Source organism: Pseudophryne corroboree, chromosome 6 (genome assembly GCF_028390025.1).
Source record: "Pseudophryne corroboree isolate aPseCor3 chromosome 6, aPseCor3.hap2, whole genome shotgun sequence".
NCBI lineage: Eukaryota > Metazoa > Chordata > Amphibia > Anura > Myobatrachidae > Pseudophryne > Pseudophryne corroboree.
This window is the reverse complement of record NC_086449.1, coordinates 383,134,013-383,155,243: the sequence shown is the minus strand read 5'-3', so window position 1 is coordinate 383,155,243 and position 21,231 is coordinate 383,134,013. Positions and strand designations below refer to the sequence as shown.

The 21,231-nt window shown below is 47.9% G+C and overlaps 1 long non-coding RNA gene and 2 pseudogenes across 1 annotated transcript in view; 1 reads left to right on the top strand and 2 right to left on the bottom strand.

Annotated features, from left to right (window-relative positions):
- Positions 1–21,231, bottom strand: part of LOC134935303 (uncharacterized) — a 114,152-nt gene that overhangs the window by 78,238 nt on the left and 14,683 nt on the right. The gene's annotated exons all lie outside the window — the stretch shown is intronic.
- On the bottom strand, positions 19,447–19,565 carry LOC134939062 (5S ribosomal RNA; annotated as a pseudogene).
- Positions 20,633–20,751, top strand: LOC134939061 (5S ribosomal RNA; annotated as a pseudogene).

Sequence of the window (21,231 nt, the reverse complement as noted above, 5' to 3'; positions counted from 1 at the left end):
TGCAGCCAGCAGTGCGACTGAAAAGCGTAGCTAGACCTTGTGTGAAACTGCATCGGCTTTTGCGAAAGTATGTCGCGCGTGCGCACTGCGCCCTATACGCATGCGCAGAAGTGCCACTTTTTCACCTAATCGCTGCGCTGCGAACGCAAGCAGTTAGCGATCAACTCGGAATGAGGGCCCTATTGCGGTCATAAATAATTTTTTGTGAAGTTATACAGATTTCATTGAAATTACTTTTCTGACTCTGCTATTGTTATTTAGATTTAGTTTTTTATATCGTTTTTAAAATAATGCATGTGAAACTCATATGATATGCTCCAGTTGACAGATATTAGCTTTCATTAGTTTGGACAAGACTAATGAAAGGAGATACCTGATTGGATGCTGCAATTTACAGTGTTTAAATGCTCTTTGTACCATGTTATTGATTAAGCATCAAATTATGTTAACTGTGCAAATAATAATACTACAGGGCATTGAAAAGCAGCCAGGGAAATCTGTAAACGTATAAAATACAAATACTGCATTCTTTCATTACAATTAGTTTCCAACCATCTTCGGCAAAGAACTACAGGCTGTTTTATAAGATCCAGGGTGATGCCCGGGTGTTGCCTATGACAAAAATAAGAATTTACTTACCGATAATTCTATTTCTCGGAGTCCGTAGTGGATGCTGGGGTTCCTGAAAGGACCATGGGGAATAGCGGCTCCGCAGGAGACAGGGCACAAAAAGTAAAGCTTTCCGATCAGGTGGTGTGCACTGGCTCCTCCCCCTATGACCCTCCTCCAGACTCCAGTTAGGTACTGTGCCCGGACGAGCGTACACAATAAGGGAGGAATTTTGAATCCCGGGTAAGACTCATACCAGCCACACCAATCACACTGTACAACCTGTGATCTGAACCCAGTTAACAGTATGATAACAGCGGAGCCTCTGAAAAGATGGCTCACAACAACAATAACCCGATTTAGTTAGCAATAACTATGTACAAGTATTGCAGATAATCCGCACTTGGGATGGGCGCCCAGCATCCACTACGGACTCCGAGAAATAGAATTATCGGTAAGTAAATTCTTATTTTCTCTATCGTCCTTGTGGATGCTGGGGTTCCTGAAAGGACCATGGGGATTATACCAAAGCTCCCAAACGGGCGGGAGAGTGCGGATGACTCTGCAGCACCGAATGAGAGAACTCCAGGTCCTCTTTTTGCCAGGGTATCAAATTTGTAGAATTTTACAAACGTGTTCTCCCCCGACCACGTAGCAGCTCGGCAAAGTTGTAATGCCGAGACCCCTCGGGCAGCCGTCCAAGATGAGCCCACCTTCCTTGTGGAATGGGCCTTAACAGATTTAGACTGTGGCAGGCCTGCCACAGAATGTGCAAGTTGAATTGTGCTACCAATCCCACGAGCAATCGACTGCTTAGAAGCAGAAGCACCCAGCATTGTTGGGTGCATACAGGATAAACAGCAAGTCAGATTTCCTGACTCCAGCCAACCTGGAACTATATTTTCAGGGCCCTGATAACATCCAGCAACTTGGAGTCCTCCAAGTCCCTAGTAGCCGCAGGTACCACAATAAGCTGGTTCAGGTGAAACGCTGACACCACCTTAAGGAGAAACTGGGGACGAGTCCGCAGCTTTGCTCTGTCCGAATGGACAATCAGATATGGCTTTGTGAGATAAAGCCGCCAATTCTGACACTCGCCTGGCCGAGGCCAGGACCAACAGCATGGTCATTTTCCATGTGAGATATATCAAATCCACAGATTTGAGTTGTTTAAACCAATGTGATTTTTTAGGAATCCCAAAACTACGTTGAGATCGCCCAGTGCCACTGGAGACATCAAAGGGGCTGTATATGCAGTACTCCCTTAACAACTTCTGGACTTCAGGAACTGAAGCCAATTTCTTTCTGGAAGAAAATCAACAGGCCGAAATTTGAACCTTAATGGACCCAATTTGAGACCCATAGACACTCCTGTTTGCAGGAAATGTAGAAATTAACCTAGTTGAAATTCTTCCGTGGAGCCTTCCTGGACTCACACCCTGGCACATATTTTCACCTAAGTGGTGATAATGTTGTGCGGTCACCTCCTTCCTGGCTCTGACCAGGGTAGGGATGACCTCTTCCGGAATGCCTCTTTCCCTTAGGATCCGGCGTTCACCCGCCTTGGCGTCAACGCAGCTGCGGTAAGTCCCGGAACAGACACGGTTCTTGCCGAATCAAGACCCTTCTTAGTATCTCTTGAAGTTCCGGGAACCAAGTCCTTCTTGGCCAAACCGGAGCCACGAGTATAGTTCTTACTCCTCTCCTTCCTATCATTTTCAATACATTGGGTATGAAAAGCAGAGGATGGAACACATACACCGACTGGTACACCGACGGTGTTACCAGAGCGTCCCAGCTATTGCCTGAGTGTCTCTTGACCTGGCGCTTCAGGTGGGACGCCATCATAACCACCTTTGGTCTTTCCCAACGGTTTACAATCATGTGGAAACTTCCAGATTAAGTTTCCACTTTTCCGGGTGGAATTCATTTATGCTGAGGAAATCTTCCCAGTTGCCCACTCCCGGAATGAACACTGCTGACAGTGTTATCACATGATTTTCCGCCCAGCGAAGAATCCTTGCTGTCATTGCCCTCCTGCTTCTTGTGTCGCCCCGTCTGATAACGTGGGCGACCGCCATGATGATGTCCTACTGGATCAGCACCGGTTGACTTTGAAGCAGGAGTCTTCCTAGGCTCAGAGCATTGTAAATTGCCCTTAGCTCCAGTATATTCATGTGGAGAGAAGTCTCCAGACTTGACCACACTTCCTTGGAAATTTTTTCCCTGTGTGACTACTCCCCAGCCTCTCAGGCTGGTATCCGTGGTCCCCAGAACACAGTCCTGAATGCTGAGTGTGCTGCCCTCTAAAAGATGAGCACTCTGCAGCCCCCACAGAAGAGACACCCTTGTCCTTGGAGACAGGATTATCCGCTGATGCATCTGAAAATGCGATCCGGACCATTCGTCCAGCAAATCCCCTGAGATCTGCCGAATGGAATCGCTTCGTAAGAAGCCACCATTTTTCCCAGGACTCCTGTGCATTGATGCACTGATACTTGGCCTGGTTTTAGGAGGTTTCTGACTAGGTCGAATAACTCCTTGGCTTTTTCCTCCCGGAGGAACACCTTTTTCTGGACTATGCCCAGAATCATTCCTAGGAACAGCAGACGTATCGTCGGAAAACAGCTGCGATTCTTGGAATATTTAGAATCCAGTCGTGCTGTCGTAGAACTACTTTAGATAGTGCTCTTCCGACCTCCAACTGTTCTCTGGAACTTGCCCTTTTCAGGATATCGTCCAAGTAAGGGATAATTTAGATGCCTTTTTTCTTTGAAGAAACATCTTTTCGGCCATTACCTTGGTAAAAGGCCCGGGGTGCCGTGGATAATTCAAACGGCATCGTCTGAAACTGATATTGACAGTTCTGTACCACGAACCAGAGGTACCCTTGTTGAGAAGGGCAAATTTGGACATGGAGGTAATCCTTGATGTCCAGGGACACCATATAGTCCCCTTTTTTCCGGTTCGCTATCACTGCTCTGAGTGACTCCATCTCGATTTGAACCTTTTATGTAAGTGTTCAAAGATTTCAGTTTAGACTATGTCTCACCAAGCCGTCTGGCGTCAGTACCACAATATAGTGTGGAAAAATAATACCCTTTTCCTTGTTGTAGGAGGGGTACTTTGATTATCACCTGCTGGATATACAGCTTGTGAATTGTTTCCAATGCTGCCTCCCTGTCGGAGGGAGCCGTTGGTAAAGCAGACTTCAGAAACCTGCGAGGAGAAGATGTCTCGACTCTCCAATCTGTACCCCTGGGATAATACTTGTACTATCTAGGGGTCAACCTGCGAGTGATCCCACTGCGCGCTGAGACTCTTGAGACTACCCCCCCACCTTGAGTCCGCTTGCATGGCCCAAGCGTCATGCTGAGGACTTGGCAGACGCGGTGGAGGGCTTCTTTTCCTGGGAAGGGGCTGCCTGCTGCAGTCTACTTCCCTTACCTCTATGTCTGGGCAGATATGACTGGCCTTTTGCCTGCATGCCCTCATGGGAAAGGAAGGATTGAGGCTGAAAAGACGGTGTCTTTTTCAGCTGAGATGTAACTTGGGGTAAAAAGGTTGGATTTCCCAGCTGTTGCCGTGGTCCCCAGGTCCGATGGACCGACCCCAACTAACTCCTTCCCTTTATACGGCAATACTTCCATGTGCCGTATGGGATCTGTATCACCTGACCACTGTCGTGTCCATGACATCTTCTGGGTGATATGGACAACGTACTTATCTTGATGCCAGAGAGCAAATATCCCTCTGTGCATCTCACGTACATATATATAGAATGCATCCTATTAAATGCTCTATATGAATAAAATATTTTCAGTCAGGGAATCCGACCAAGCCAACCCAGCACTGCATCTCCAGGCTGATGGCGATCGCTGGTCGCAGTATAACCACCGTATGTGTGTATATACTTTTTAGGATATCTTTCCAGCTTCCTATCAGCTGGCTCCTTGAGGGCGGCCGTATCTGGAGACGGTAACGCCACTTGATAAGCGTGTGAGCGCCTTATCACCCTAAGGGGTGTTTCCCAACGCGCCCTAATTTCTGGCGGGCAAAGGGTATAACGCCAATATTTGCTATCGGGGTAACCCCACGCATCATCACACACTTCATTTTATTTTATCTGATTCAGGAAAAACTACAGGTAGTTTTTTCACTCCCACATAATACCCTTTTTTGTGGTACTTGTAGTATCAGAAATATGCAACACCTCCTTCATTGCCCTTAACGTGTGGCCCTAATGAGAAATACGTTTGTTTATTCACCGTCGACACTGGATTCAGTGTCCGTGTCTGTGTCTGTGTCGACCGACTGAGGTAAATGGGCGTTTTTAACGCCCCTGACGGTGTTTCTGAGACGCCTGGACCGGTACTAATAGTTTGTCGGCCGTCTCACGTCGTCAACCGACCTTGCAGCGTGTTGACATTCTCACGTAATTCCCTAAATAAGCCATCCATTCCGGTGTCGACTCCCTAGAGAGTGACATCACCATTACAGGCAATTTCTCCGCCTCCTCACCAACATCGTCCTCATACATGTCGACACACACGTACCGACACACAGCACACACACCGGGAATGCTCTGACAGAGGACAGGACCCACACTAGCCCTTTGGGGAGACAGAGGGAGAGTTTGCCAGCACACACCAAAACGCTATAATTATATAGGGACAACCTTATATAAGTGTTTTCCCTTATAGCATCTTTATATATATCTCAATATCGCCAAAATCAGTGCCCCCCCTCTCTGTTTTAACCCTGTTTCTGTAGTGCAGTGCAGGGGAGAGCCTGGGAGCCTTCTCTCCAGGCTTTCTGTGAGAGAAAATGGCGCTGTGTGCTGAGGAGATAGGCCCCGCCCCTTTTTCGGCGGGCTCGTCTCCCGCTATTTAGTGAATCTTGGCAGGGGTTAAATATCTCCATATAGCCTCTGGGGGCTATATGTGAGGTATTTTTCGCCAAAAAAGGTTTTCATTTGCCTCCCAGGGCGCCCCCCTCCCAGCGCCCTGCACCCTCAGTGACTGCCGTGTGAAGTGTGCTGAGAGGAAAATGGCGCACAGCTGCAGTGCTGTGCGCTACCTTTAGAAGACTGCAGGAGTCTTCAGCCGCCGATTCTGGACCTCTTCTTACTTCAGCATCTGCAAGGGGGCCGGCGGCGCGGCTCCGGTGACCATCCAGGCTGTACCTGTGATCGTCCCTCTGGAGCTGATGTCCAGTAGCCAAGAAGCCAATCCATCCTGCACGCAGGTGAGTTCACTCCTTCTCCCCTAAGTCCCTCGTTGCAGTGATCCTGTTGCCAGCAGGACTCACTGTAAAATAAAAAACCTAAGCTAAACTTTCTCTAAGCAGCTCTTTAGGAGAGCCACCTAGATTGCACCCTTCTCGGCCGGGCACAAAAATCTAACTGGAGTCTGGAGGAGGGTCATAGGGGGAGGAGCCAGTGCACACCACCTGATCGGAAAGCTTTACTTTTTGTGCCCTGTCTCCTGCGGAGCCGCTATTCCCCATGGTCCTTTCAGGAACCCCAGCATCCACAAGGACGATAGAGAAACAGTATTATAAGGGCACATGTAATAGGGTCCAAGTTTGCTGGAGGTGCGGGATGCCAGCCGATTTCAGATATTTTATTAAACAGCAATCATATAAAAAGCAAAACCATTCCTTGTAAATGATTGCCGCTTTAAAAAATGTCCAAGAATGGTCGGCATCCGCTCCTCTGGCAAACTCGGACTCTATTACAAATATGCCCTGTGGGGCACAATCCTCAAATAGGGTAAATCGAAGAAGAAAAAAAACACTTCCCCAATCACATTTATGGATGGCTGCTTGTTTATCCGACAACGGACAGGTAATGTAGATCAGTATACAAATTTAAAACCATAGTGGAGATAGACAAGTGCCTGAAGTGCAGTGATTAGAGGAAATGTTTTCTTACAGACTTTGAAAATTTCTAAAGGATATGTCATATTCCTGACTCCAGATAAGTATATTTTCCTTGTATGTTCTTTATATATGTAGTGTTTAATTTTTTTTTATTTTTAACCTATATATACACTACACTATGGGGATAGGTCTTATTTTGTTTATACGATCTATTGAGACATGTTGCTGGATGAAATCACCAGATGAACAGAGCAGTATGTATCAGTATGGAATGACTCCCTGCTATCTAGTATGGCTGCTGCAGTGCCGTCCGAAGGAGTGTCGGAACTACCAGTGGTGCAGCCGGTTCATTGCACCAGGGCCCGCAGTAGTGAAAGGGCCCTCAGCTACGGACATCATCAGTACTAATAATGAGTTTGATTGACTCATTACAGTACAGTTGCCAAACAGTCACTGTGGCCCCGTACAGAAGAAGGAGGTTCAGGACAAAGGAGAGTCTGAGGAAGGAGAGATGATGCAGGACCAGGCTGGCCCCCTTCATCCCCTTTACACTACCACACTGCAGCCTGCCTTCAGCTCTAACCTGCTGGCCTATTCCTCCTGTTCCAAGGGCTAGGTCTGCACCCCTCCCTTCTAAACAGCCCCATGATCTTGCCACTCCACCCTGTCACCTGGTGGCGGGTTCGGGCCCCCCGCCCACATCCTCTGTCCCTGGATGCACTCCATGGCGAGGGTGGCTCCAGTGCAGATCCGGGCGCCAAAAAAGTTACAGGGCGTGCTGCCGCCTGCCACCCTCACTTCTCCACGGGCCACTGTACTTGCAACCGCAGAGCAAGAGGAGGAGAAACAGTGGGGGCGCACACTGGCTCATAGAATAAGTAGGGAACAGGGCAGGCCAGAGGCGAACGCAGGAGGCACTGACAGCAAGCACATGCCGGAGCTATACCTGCCTTCTTTATATGTCTCACAGTCTCACGTGTAGCTGTGCAGCAGGGTTACTTCTGTCCTGCAGCATCACTCTCTGCACCTGCTGCTGCAGCACCTCTCTATTTCCTGGAAGCTGCAGCACATGTCTCTACTTGAGCTGCTGCAGCAGCTCTCTCTTCCCTATCTGCTGCAGCACCTCTTTCTGCCCTGGCTTCTGCAGAACCTCTCTCTGCCCCAGCTGCTGCAGTGCAGCACCTACCTCTACAGCACCTCTCTCTGCATGATAAGCTGCAGCGCCTCACTCTGCCCCTCAGGCTGCTGTTGTGCAGATCTCTATGGGGGTCATTCCAACCTGTTCGCACGCTGCCGTTTTTCGCAGCGCACCGATCAGGTCACTACTGCGCATGCACCACAATGTGCAGGTGTGTCGTACGGGAACAAAGCGGATCGTTGCTGTGCGATGGATTTAACAAAGAATCCATTCACACAGCTGATCGCAAGGAGATTGACAGGAAGAAGGCGTTTATGGGTGTCAACTGACCATTTTCTGGGTGTACTTGGGAAAACGCAGGCGTGTCCAAGCGTTTGCAGGGCGGGTGTCTGACGTCAATTCTGGGACCAGACAGGCTGAAGTGATCGCAGCGGCTGAGTAAGTTCAGACCTACTCAGAAACTGCACAAAATGTTTTTGCAGAGCTCGGCTGCACAGGCGTTCACACACTTGCAAAGCAAAAAATACACTCCCCCATAGGCGGCGACTATCTGATCGCAGCGCTGAAAAAACAGGGCTAATTTTTGTTGGGAGTCAATTAACCTACCAGTATATTTTGGGATTGTGGGAGGACACCGGAGTACTCGTGGATTGAGTGAAAGCAGAAAAAGGGCTTTTCTCAACTTCACAAATATAACACATAGGGGCCCATTCATTATTATACAGATAGCCCCATTTGCTATATAATAATGAATGTGTTATATTTGTGAAGTAGAGAAAAGCCCTTTTTCTGCTGTTCTCTTAATGCAAAGTAGGACCTGGCTACAACAAAGCCTGAATGCTGTACTTCATCCCTGCAAACAACTGCTGGCAGCAACGGGTCATAGTAAAAAGGAGCCCTGGATAGGGAATTTGTCAATATAGTATATTAGCTGTTCTGATAGACCCTCTCTATAACAAACAAACACACAGACAGACAGTAAAAACACTCATATTCACCTCTCCTGAGTCCTGCTGGATCCACCGTGGCTGCACCGTCCCTTCCTTCGAGGTCCAAGCAATGATGTCTTCCGCGCAGACCTCCTCTTACTGTAGATGCCGCGTCATGCAGACCTCCTCTTCCGGATGGCTGGGTGGTGTGAAGGCAGGACCTCCTCTCCTATCGGCCGGCGGCTGCAGCGCAAAGGGCTCGCTGCACGACCGCACACTGTGCAAAGAGTTGGTGACGCGCGTGAGGGGGCAGGGCAGGTCCCCTTATTCCAGGAGAATCCAGGAATCCGGGAGAGAGCAAAATGCTTCTGGAGGGTTGGAACCAAATCCTGGAGAATCAAGGAAATCCGGGAGAGGTGGCAACGCTAGGTGTCATTAATGTGTGCTGGGGAGGGGAGGTCAAATTAATATGTGCTGGGGAGGAGTGGTGCTGGGTGGGAAGTATCATATTAATGTGCTAAGGAGTGTCATATTAACAATACTGTATGTGCTGGGGAGGGGGGTTGACATAGTAATTTTGACTGGGGAGGGGGGTTGTCATAGTAATTTTGACTGGGGAGGGGGGGTGTCATATTAATGTGTGCTGGGGAGGGGGGCCATATTAATGTGTGCAGGGGAGGAGGGATCATTGATGTGTGCTGGTGAGGAGAGGTCATATTAATGTGTGCTGGAGTGGCATATTAACAATATGTGCTGGGGAGGGGGGTTGTCATATTAATGTGTGCTGGGAAGGGGAGGTCATATCAATGTGTGCTGGGGAGGCGGTATGTGCTGGGGGGCTCTACCTGGCTCAGTGTGTAAAAGGGGAATCTACCTGGCGCAATGTGTAAAAGGTTACACTACTTGGTACAATGTGTAAAAGGGGCTCTACCTGGAGTTGTGAACGGGGACTCAACCTGGCACAGTTTGTAAAAATGAGCTCTTCTTGGCGTAATGTGTAAAAGTGTGCTCTACCTGGTGCAATGTGTATAGGGGCTGTACCTAGCATTGTAAAAGGGGACTCTACCTGGCGAAATATGTCAAAGTGGGCTTCACCTTGAATAATGTGTGACTGGCTCTACCTGGTGCTATATAAGTGGCACTACTGTGAGAAGTAATTTGAATAATGGAGACTACTGCATGGCATAATTATTTTGCACCTCTATAGTTTACATAATTATTTTATGCCCCTATATTTTTCTAATGTCCTAGTGGATACTGGGGAACTGTACTTTAGTACCATGGGGTATAGATCGGTTCCACTGGAGCCTGGCACTTTAAAAATCTTTAGTATGTGTGTGCTGGCTCCTCCCCTCTATGCCCCTCCTACCAGACTCAATTTAGAAAAATGTGCCCAAGGAGCCAGGGGCATTTCCCTGGAGCTCCAGAGAGTTTCCTTTACTTTTTATTTTAGTTATTTATTTTCAGGTAGTACTGGTCGGCAACCAGTCTACCTGCTTCATGGGACTTAGAGGGGGGACAGAACCAACCTCTTGAGGGTTAATGGTTCGTAATCCCAGCTGACAGAACACTGAGCTACTGAGGTGCTGTTTCACACACAAATACTGTGTGTGCCCATGCCAGCAGCTAGCCACCACCCTCTAACAGATGCTGAAGATCGTCAGGTGCAGCAAGTGCTAACACCAGGGTCCCGGTTAGCAGGTCCCCAGGTGGTTTGCCGACGTCATGCAGTGGTCATGGGCCACGAGCCGCGGACTACGCTGGCTCAGCTGGCTTATGCTCCACAGTGCTCACTGTCAATTAGGCTTTGTGTGTACTGTTTTATGTTAAAATCAGCCAGTATAAACATTAATGGGACCGCGCGCCATTGCAATGGGCAGGACTTCCCAGAGAGCAGGACCAGAGATGGGAAGGCGCCACTTCCTGCTGCTGTGGATCATCATGGCTGCATGCACGCTACTCCTCCATGGACCCACACTGTTGCAGACTATATACTGGTACCAGGGGGTCATAGCAGGGGGGAGCACACCAGCGGTAGTGCCGCTGCACATCTCTAAGGTTATACACATATTTTCACACACACTGCACTTCTGTGTTTTGTGTGCTGGTCTCTGTTTCTCTGTGTCACTCCAGGGGCTCTCTAGGGTCTGTCTGGAGGTGTTTTTTCAGTGAGCTGCGCTGTATTACAGTTGTGTAAATATGTCTGTTGACATGGTTATGTGTGCTGCTTGTAACTCTATCCCTTCTTCAGCGGGGTCTCTCATGTGTGACAGGTGTTAAAACAGTCTATTAATTGTATGGCTAAAGCAGCAGATACCAGAAAGGCTGCTCAGCCCCCTCTGTTGGTTTCACAAAAACGCTCACTGCCACAGGTGCTCCAGTCTGATTTTCATTCTGACCAGCCGGATGTGGATGATGATGATGATGATGATATGGATGAGGACAGCTCTCTGTACCATGGGGTGGAGGCCCTCATTTAAGAGAGGTTCTTCACATACCAGATCAGGAAGCAGAACCAGATAAGGAGTTGTACTTTAATGTTAGACCCAAGACCTCAGCCACTTTTCCTGTGTCTAAGGAATTAAACTCCCTGGCCAGGGAGGCTTGGGTAAATCCTGACAAGAAATTTAAAATTCCTCAGAGGTTTTTATTTACTTTTCCCCTCCCAGCTGTGTCCAGACTGTCTTTGAAATTGGTATTGCTGGTGCCAGGGCCTATATCCCTTAAAGACCCTGCTGATCGTAAAATTGAGACCACTCTCAAGGCAATATTGGGGTAATTCCAAGTTGATCGCAGCAGGAAATTTTTTAGCAGTTGGACAAAACCATGTGCACTGCAGGGGGGGCAGATATAACATGTGCAGAGAGAGTTAGATTTGGGTGTGGTGTGTTCAATCTGCAATCTAAATTGCAGTGTAAAAATAAAGCAGCCAGTATTTATCCTGCACAGAAACAAAATAACCCACCCAAATCTAACTCTCTCTGCACATGTTATATCTGCCTCCCCTGCAGTGCACATGGGTGGTCATTCCGAGTTGTTAACTCGTTGCCGATTTTCGCTATATTGCGATTGGTCGCTTACTGCGCATGCGCAAGGTTCGCAGAGCGCATGCGGTTAGTTATTTTACACAAAAGTTAGGTATTGTACTCACGGCATAACGAGGATTTTTCATCGTTCTGGTGATCGTAGTGTGATTGACAGGAAGTGGGTGTTTCTGGGCGGAAACTGGCCGATTTCTGGGCGTGTGTGAAAAAACGCTGGCGTTTCTGGGAAAAACGCAGGAGTGTCTGGGCAAACGCTGGGTGTGTTTGTGACGTCAAACCAGGAACGAAACTGACTGAACTGATCGCAATGGCTGAGTAAGTCTGGAGTTACTCAGAAACTGCTAAGTAATTTCTATTCGCAATTCTGCGAATCTTTCGTTCGCAATTCTGCTAAGCTAAGATACACTCCCAGAGGGCGGCAGCTTAGCGTGTGCAATGCTGCTAAAAGCAGCTAGCGAGCGAACAACTCGGAATGAGGGCCATGGTTTTGCCCAACTGCTAAAAAATTTCCTGCTGCGATCAACTTGGAATTACCCCCACTATACGGCAGCAGGTGTAGCACAGTGCCCCACAATAGTTTGTGTATGGATTTCCAGGGCAGTAGTCAAGTGGTCAGATAATATTTTTAATGGACTAGACACTCTGCCCCAGGATGAGGTCATTACTCTGCTGCAACACATACAGGATGCTGCAAATTTTATGAGTGACGCTATAAAGGAATTGTGTAAGATAAATGGCCCACTACTGCTATGGCAGTTTTGGCATGCAGAGCTCTATGGTTATGTCAATGGTCAGTGGACGCTGATTCCAAAAAGGGTATAGAAAATCTTCCCTTTACAGGCGATGCCTTGTTTGGGGACGAATGAAATAAATGGATCTCCCAGGCAATGGCGGGTAATTCTACCTATCTGCCCTCGGCTATGCCACCTGCTAGACGTTCTTACACAGGACCCTCTTGCAATCCATTTGTGTGGCAAGGTTCAGAGGCAGGGGCTGTGGAGTCTCCATCACTCCGAGAGGATCTCGTGGTAAGTCCCTTAAACCTGCAACTGCTCCATCCCTGGACCATACCACCGGATCCCCTGCTGCTAAACCTTCCGCGTGACGGTTGGCCCCCGCAGCAAGGCAACTTTCAGGTGGGTACTTGCGTTCAACACTTCACCCAAGTGTGAGCGAAGTCTTGCCGGGATCCTTGGGTGAGGGCCCTCATTTCCCAGGGATACCGGCTGGAATTTCAAGCACTTCCTCCTCACAGATTTTTTAAATCGGGCTTACCAGTTTTGCCCGCTGCAAAAGTTACCTTACAAGAGGCAATACAAAAACTTTTGCAGACAGGGGTGATGGTACCGGTACTTACTTCGTTACACAACAGGGGTATTTACTCCAGTCTTTTTGTCGTTCCAAAACCAGACGGTTTGGTGCGACCCATCTTAAACCTGAAGTCTCTAAACCCATATCTGCGGGTGTTCAGATTAAAGATGGAATCTCTGCGGGCAGTGGTGTCCGGTCTGGAGGAGGGGGAATTCCTTGTTTCTCTAGATGTCAAGGATGCTTACCTACACATTCCCATGTGGCCCCCTCATCAGGCTTACCTCAGGTTCGCCATCTTGTACGACCATTTCCAGTTTCAGGCCTTGCCCTTTGGCCTGTCCACAACTCCAAGGATCTTCACCAAAGTCATGGCGGAGTTGGTGCTGCAACTGTGCATGATGGGAGTCAACTTTGTTTCCTACTTGGAAGATCTCCTGATAAAGGCTATGGCCAGGGAGAGTCTACTGCACCGCATCGATCTAACAACTCGCCTGTTTACGGATCATGGGTGGATCCTAAATTTTCAGAAATCTCACGTGGAACTGACCCAACGTCTTCAGTTCCTGGTAATAATCCTGGATACTGTGTCTCAAAAGGTGTTTCTCCCGATGGACAAGGCCTTGTCTATCCAGGCTATGGTCCGCTTGGTTCTCCGTCCTCGCAAGGTATCCATATATCTTTGCATCCGCTTGCTGGGCAGGATGGTTGCTGCTTATGAGGCAATCCATTACGGCAGATTTCATGCCCGGCCATTTCAGCTGGATCTGCTGGACAAATGGTCGGGGTATCACCTTCACATGCATTAGGAAGTGACCTTATCTCCGAAAGCATGGATTTCTCTATTATGGTGGCTACAAGTTCCTCACCTGGTAGAAGGCAGGAATTTCAATATCTACTCATGGATTCTACTGACAACGGATGCCAGCCTCCGGGGTTGGGGGGCTGTGACCCAAGGGGCCCAGTTCCAAGGGATATGGTCAATTCAGGAATCTGCTCTGCCGATAAACATCCTGGAACTCAGGGCAATTTGCAATGCTCTTCTGCAAGCTTCCCATCTCCTGAAGGATCAGGCAATCCAGGTTCAATCGGATAAAGCCACGGTGGTGGTGTACATAAATCGACAAGGGGGAACAAGAAGCAGCACTGCAATGCGAGAAGTGTCAAAACTTGTCCTCTGGATGGAGGCCAACGTTAGGGCCATCTCAGCCATATTCATTCCAGAAGTAGACAACTGGGAAGCAAACTTCCTCTGCAGACACAACCTCCATCCGGGGAATGGGGCCTACATCCACAGGTGTTTCAACAGTTAATTCCGCAGATAGAGCTTATGGCTTCTCATCTCAACAAGCAGCTACGCCGTTACTGTTCCAGAATGAGGGATCTGCAGGCTGTAGCAGTGGACGCGCTGAAGACACCATGGATGTACCAGTTTGTGTATCTGTTCCCTCCTCTACCAGTAATCCCAAGGGTTCTAAAAATACTAAGAAGGGAAAATGTTCAAGCAATTATAATTGCCCCGAATTAGCCTCGACGGGCGTGGTACTTGGACCTCCTAGCCATGGCTCTGGAGGATCCCTGGCCTCTGCCGCTTCAAAAGGATCTTCTTCAACAAGGTCCATTCGTCTATCCAGACTTACAGCGGCTACGATTGACGGCTTGGAAGTTGAGAGGGAGATTCTAGCAAGGAAAGGTCTTCCCTCCAGGGTTATTTCCACCATGGTCCAGGCCAGGAAGATGGTAATGTCAAAACATTATCATCATATATCTGGAAAAAGTATGTTTCCTGGTATGAAAGTAGAAAGGTTTCTCCCATGGAATTTAGAATTGGTTGTTTTTTTACTTTTCCTGCAAGCGGGAGTGGATATGGACCTACGTTTTGGCTCCATAAAACTTTCCTAAAAGAAGTTCTTCATATGCATCCGCCCTTTGTGCCTTCCACGGCTCCATGGAATCTCAATGTGGTGCTGTCCTTTCTTCAATTGGAATGGTTTGAATCCTTACATAGGGTGGAGTTGAAATTTCTTACCCGGAAGACGGTGATGTTATTAGCCTTGGCATCTGCCAGACGTGTCTCTGAATTGCGGGCCTTATCCTGTAAGAGTCCTTATTTGATTTTTCATGAGGATTGGGGGGAACTCAGGACCCAGCCTCAGTTTTTGCCAAAAGTGGTTTCAGCTTTTCATGTGAATCAACCCATTGCGGTTCCGGTGTTGTCTGACGCTTCCATTGGTCCAGAGTCCTTGGATGTGGGGAGGGCTCTGAAGATTTATGTCAAATGGACTGCTCATCATCGGAAATCTGATTCGCTGTTTGTCCTTTATGATGCCACCAAGATTGGTTGTCCGGCTTCTAAGCAATCGATTACTCGTTGGCTCCGGTTGACCATTCAACAGGCCTATACTTTGGCGGCGGCCACGGAGATAGAATATGCGGGCAGGAGCTGGGCACTAGGGGATGGAGACTGCTGGCAGGAGCTGGGAACCAGAGGGATGGAGGCTGCAGGCTGCTGGCAGCAGCTGGGCCCCAGGGAGTTGGACTATGCGGGCTGCGGGCAGAAGCTGGGCATCGGGGGATGGAAAATGCGGGCTCCGGGCAGGAGCTGGGCACTGAGGAATGCAGGCTGCTAGCAGGAGCTGGGCACCAGGGGGTTGGAAGGTATGTGCTGCAGGCAGGATCTGGGCACCGGGAGATGGATGCTGCAGGCGGCTGGCAGGAGCTGGGCACTTGGGGATAGAAGATGTGGGCTGCGGGAAGGAGCTGGACTCTAGAGGGATGGAAGATTAGGGCTGCAGGCAGGAGCTGAGCACAGGGAGATGGAGGCTGCGGGTTGCTGGCAGGAGCCATGTACAGGGAGATGAAGGCTGCAGGCAGGAACTGGGCACAGGGGGCTACAGAATCTGGCCACTGAGCTGGGGGCTGTGGGGAGACAGTAGAAAGGGATCTGAAAGATCCCTTTCCCACACAAGATGCAGTGTAAAGTCCAGCTTGTTGTGCGATTTAAGAGTGTATGCGATCTGAGGAAAATATATTTGATTTTCGGAAGTTTATGAATAAGGCTTGTGGAAATTATTGTGGCAGGACTGTAACCATTAGATATCAGTGATATTTCCTGCGTTACAATAGTGATGAATGGGACTGACACTTAAACATTACAAATATATGTAAAAAGGGTGTTAAAACCGTTATTTATAGATTGATGAATGCACCCCTTAGGGTAGTTTACTGTAGAGATTTAGTGTGCTGTAACATAGTAATTAGATGTAGTGTACTGTAGTGATTTAGTGCAGCGTATAGGGAGGGGGATGTAGTGATGTAGTGTAGTGTTCAGGGGGGATGTAGTGTAGTAATGTGATGTAGTGCTGCGTTTTGGGGGGTTAGTGTAGTGATGTAGTGTAGAGTATAAGTGGACTGTAGTGCAGTGATGTAGTATGTAACGGGGCACTCATTGCATCAGTGTATTAACCACCTTATTTTTCTTTAGGAGGGGTGAGGGGAGGCATGTAAGTGGGGGCAGTGGCGTCATGAGGGAGGTGCGGGGGGTGCAGCCCGCACCCTGGTGTCACCCTTCCATCGGGTGACACCAAATAGGGCAGCGCAGCGCACTCACACCCGCACCCCCATCCCATCCACTGACCTGGGACACGTCCGCGGCGGCGGCTCAATCACGCCCGCACCCCCGCCGACTGTACAGCTACTTTCAAAACTAGCTATACACCGTGACCCGCCCTCACATCACCACCGCGGCCGGGTCCGTACGACGGCCACACAGCCAAAAGCACGGCTCTTACTGCTTCAGCGCTGCGTGCTGGGAGCGCAGCGTCATAGCAGGAAGGAAGAGCCACTGCTTCCTCCTGCTGCACGCTGCCCTTACCCTCTGCTGGCGCCTGGAATAGAGAGATAAGAGGTTAGGAGTGGGGTTAACGCAGGCTGAGAGACAGAAATAAGGAAAGGGGGTGGGGAAGAAGAATGCAGGCTGACAGACAGAATGAAGGGGAGGGGGGGAGAATGAGGCTGAGAGACAGAATGAAGGGGGGGTCACAGTCTGAGAGACAGAATGAAGGGGGAGAACGCTGAGAATAAGGGGGTGGTAATGCAGTCTGAGAGACAGAACGAAGGGGGGGGGAGACGCAGGCTGAGAGAGAGAAAGAATGAAGGGGGACACACACGCAGGCTGAGAGACAGAATGAAGGGACACACACGCAGGCTGAGAGACAGAATGAAGGGGGGGAGACGCAGGCTGAGAGACAGAATAAGGGGGTGGGGTGGTAATGCAGGCTGAGAAACAGAATGAAGGGGGGAAATGCAGGCTGAGAGACTGAATGAAGGGGGGAATGCAGGCTGAGAGACAGAATGAAGGGGGGACGGACGCAGTCTGAGAGACAGAATGAATGGGGGGTGCAGTCTGAGAGACAGAATGAAGGGGGATACAAGCAGGCTGAGAGACAGAATGAAGGGGTTGGAGACGCAGGCTGAGAAAAAGAATGATGGGAGGAATGCAGGCTGAGAGAGACAGAATGAAGGTAGGGGGGATGCAGGCTGAGAGACAGAATGAAGGGGGATACAAGCAGGCTGAGAGACAGAATGAAGGGGGATACAAGCAGGCTGAGAGACAGAATGAAGGGGTTGGAGACGCAGGCTGAGAAAAAGAATGATGGGGGGAATGCAGGCTGAGAGAGACAGAATGAAGGTAGGGGGGATGCAGGCTGAGAGACAGAATGAAGGGGGAGACACGCAGGCTGAGAGACAGAATGAAGGTGTTGGAGACGAAGGCTGAGAAAAACAATGATGGGGGGGACGCCGGCTGAGAGACAGAATGAAGGGAGGGGGGATGCAGGCTGAGAGACAGAATGAAGGGGGACACACGCAGGCTGAGAGACAGAATGAAGGGGGGGGGGCGCAGGCTGAGAGAGACAGAATGAAGGGTGGGGCGCAGGCTGAGAGACAGAATGAAGAGGGGGGGGGGGGGGGGAAGCAGACTGAGACACACACAGAATGAAGGAGTGGAGGAATGAAGGCCGAGAGACAGAATGAAGGATGGGGAACGCAGGCTCAGACACAGAATGAAGGAGGGGAGGAACACTGGCTCAGAGACACAAAATGAAGGAGGGAGGAATGAAGGCTGAGAGAGGCTGGGGGAGATAATGGTGTGGCTGAGAGTATTGGTGGAGAAGACGATGTGGCTGAGAAATGCAGGGAGGAGATGATGGTGTTGCTAGGAGACGCAGGAGGGAAGATAATGGTGTAGCTGAGAGACACAGGGTGTAGAAGGGGACACAGCTGGCATGAATCTGGCTGAACCTCTGTTGTATGACTATGACTTTAGTTATATTCCTACACAAACAGGCATCTTACGGACCATATGATTTCCTAAAGACAATGGCGCTCATTCCGAGTTGTTCGCTCGCTAGCCGCTTTTCGCAGCAGTACACACGCTAAGCCGCCGCCCTCTGGGAGTGTATCTTAGCTTAGCAGAATTGCGAACTAAGTATTCGCAATATTGCGAAAAGATTTTTCTGTGCAGTTTCTGAGTAGCTCAAGACTTACTCCTCCAGTGCGATCAGTTCAGTGCTTGTCGTTCCTGGTTTGACGTCACAAACACACCCAGCGTTCGCCCAGACACTCCCCCGTTTCTTCAGCCACTCCCGCGTTTTTCCCAGAAACGGCAGCATTTTTTCACACACTCCCATAAAACGGCCAGTTTCCGCCCAGAAACACCCACTTCCTGTCAATCACACTCCGATCACCAGAACGAAGAAAAAACTTCGTAATACCGTGAGTAAAATACCAAACTTCTTAGCAAATTTACTTGGCGCAGTCGCAGTGCGAACATTGCGCATGCGCAATTAGCGGAAAATCGCTGCGATGCGAAGAAAATTACCGAGCGAACAACTCGGAATGAGGGCCAATGTCTGACCAGGGAGGATACATTTCTTCACATGGAAAGAGGGGAATACCGCACAGGATATATTTGATGTCAGAGAATGATTTAGATACCAAGATCAAATGATTAAAAGAAAACGCTGTTTTCTAATTCTAATGTGATTTGGTGGTGCACCCTGAGTCAGTGTAGGAACATAAGACAAATGGGGAGAAAAGAAGACTCTTTTGTGGGCGCACTCTTAACTTTGGACAATAAATGAATTAGTCAGAATAAATTAAAAATTATAATTTTAATGATTTCACAGAATTAAGATAATCAGTGGTTCTTGAAAAAGAATTAACAACGATCAAAAGATCACAATATATTTAGATAGCACAACGTGCTGATACAAAGTAGAAGCTAACTTCCGGCTGACGGAATAGATTCTGTTATAAGCAATAGCTAAAATGTTAGACGGTACGTTCCAATGATAAACATGTTCTTCGTGTGTATTCTATGTCACAATAAACTAATACAGTCTGGATACTGGTTTATCTTGTGAGTAGTATATATGTATCTCTCATATTCGACCAATTAATAGAAAGAGTGGAGAGTGAGATGGCAGTGTGAATCTACTGTCAGTGTTGGACACTGTACGTGGTAAACCAATGAGCTCTACTACACTGAGTCTTCCTCAATGGTCACCCACTTGAGTACTGACCCAGCCCAACACTGATTAGCTTCCGAGATCGAACGGCTTCGGGCGTTTCCAGTGTGGTATGATAGTAGAGAGAATGGACAATGATTGGAAGCTCAGGAATCACTGATGAGAGTTCACGAATTTACACAGTTATTCAGGACAGATAATTGTCAAAGAAGAAATCAGATGGATCTGCTGCCAATGTTAGACAGGGACGTAGTCCTGAATCAATGGTGAGAGTCCATGAAATGAAGGAAAGGGGGAAAAGAAGGGGGAGGGAAAATTGGTGAGTATAAATATTATTACTGGAAATTTCCACAGGATTATTGTTCGTGGCAATAGTGGAATAGACTGCAATATTTATTCTGAAATTGGCTGGATAATTGGTAAGTGCCAAAGTATGGTCTATGTGAGTATTATTATCTAAAAATAGTCCTCAAAATATTTCTATGTTTAGGGTGTCTGAGATAAAGATACAAGGTACGAGGAAGATAACAATGTAACCAATAGACTGTATGAAAGTATCCAACTGTTGAATGATAGTAGTAAAGAAACAAAACCAAATAGTAGAACGACTGTGACAAAAAATTACAGTGGTGACTCTTAATTAGGAATGGTCTATACAATACAATAGACCATTCCTAATTAAGAGTCACCACTGTAATTTTTGTCACAGTCCTACTATTTGGTTTTGTTTCTTTACGACTATCATTCAACAGTTGGATACTTTCATACAGTCTATTGGTTACATTGTTATCTTTCCTCGTACCTTGTATCTTTATCTCAGACACCCTAAACATAGAAATATTTTGAGGACTATTTTTAGATAATAATACTCACATAGACCATACTTTGGCACTTACCAATTATCCAGCCAATTTCAGAATAAATATTGCAGTCTATTCCACTATTGCCACGAACAATAATCCTGTGGAAATTTCCAGTAATAATATTTATACTCACCAATTTTCCCTCCCCCTTCTTTTCCCCCTTTCCTTCATTTCATGGACTCTCACCATTGATTCAGGACTACGTCCCTGTCTAACATTGGCAGCAGATCCATCTGATTTCTTCTTTGACAATTATCTGTCCTGAATAACTGTGTAAATTCGTGAACTCTCATCAGTGATTCCTGAGCTTCCAATCATTGTCCATTCTCTCTACTATCATACCACACTGGAAACGCCCGAAGCCGTTCGATCTCGGAAGCTAATCAGTGTTGGGCTGGGTCAGTACTCAAGTGGGTGACCATTGAGGAAGACTCAGTGTAGTAGAGCTCATTGGTTCAGCACGTACAGTGTCTAACACTGACAGTAGATTCACACTGCCATCTCACTCTCCACTCTCTTTCTATTAATTGGTCGAATATGAGAGATACATATATACTACTCACAAGATAAACCAGTATCCAGACTGTATTAGTTTATTGTGACATAGAATACACAACAGGAACATGTTTATCATTGGAACGTACCGTCTAACATTTTAGCTATTGCTTATAACACTCAGAATCTATTCCGTCAGCCGGAAGTTAGCTTCTACTTTGTATCAGCACGTTGTGCTATCTAAATATATTGTGATCTTTTGATCGTTAATTCTTTTTCAAGAACCACTGATTATCTTAATTCTGTGAAATCATTAAAATTATAATTTTTAATTTATTCTGACTAATTAATTTATTGTCCAAAGTTAAGAGTGCGCCCACAAAAGAGTCTTCTTTTCTCCCCATTTGTCTTAGGATACATTTCTTCAGAAGG